The following is a 676-nucleotide window of genomic DNA, read 5'->3' as shown; positions in this document are numbered from 1 at the left end:
CGAAATTGTATTCATTCTTTGTATGCAGGAATTTCATTTTAAGTGTATTTCAGTGATTATGTTGAAATAGGAGACATTTTACTCTAGGGATTTATTCCCCTGGTTTCACAGACAAGGATTAAGAAGCTTAGTCCCAGACTAAAATGCATGACTGAGCTGTTTTTACTGAAAGCAATTGGACTGACATGTCTTAAAATATATCCGTGCCATTGTTGCACATCAATAATGTTTTTTTTAAGGCATGTTTATAAAGGCCACCTAAATGCCCTAATCGAACTAAGGCCTAATCCTGGCTTAATCTAAACCCTGTCTGCAAAACGGGTGATTTGAAAAGGTCCCCTAAGAAAACAAACAACAACAAAAGAACATAAAACAAAACACCAGCTCTGACCCCCTGTAACGAATGGAGACTCAGGCAGGGGATCTAAATGCAGCATTTTATTAAATGTAAGCGTGGTCGTACAGGCAGGGTAAATCAGGAACAAACAGGTACAGCAGAGGGTAGGCAGAGTCGTAATCCAGGTACAGGCAGAGGTCGGGACTGGCAGATATCAATCACAGGTCGATATACAAAGCAAGGGTCAGGACAGGCAGCAATGGGTCGATAACAGGTAGCAGGCAGGAACAGTAACAACAAACAGACAGGGTATAAATGCTCAGAATTGCTACAACAGGA

The sequence above is a fragment of the Chanodichthys erythropterus genome, chromosome 14 (genome assembly GCF_024489055.1).
Source record: "Chanodichthys erythropterus isolate Z2021 chromosome 14, ASM2448905v1, whole genome shotgun sequence".
Lineage (NCBI taxonomy): Eukaryota > Metazoa > Chordata > Actinopteri > Cypriniformes > Xenocyprididae > Chanodichthys > Chanodichthys erythropterus.
The sequence above is the reverse complement of the archived record's forward strand: the minus strand, read 5'-3'. Positions refer to the sequence as shown.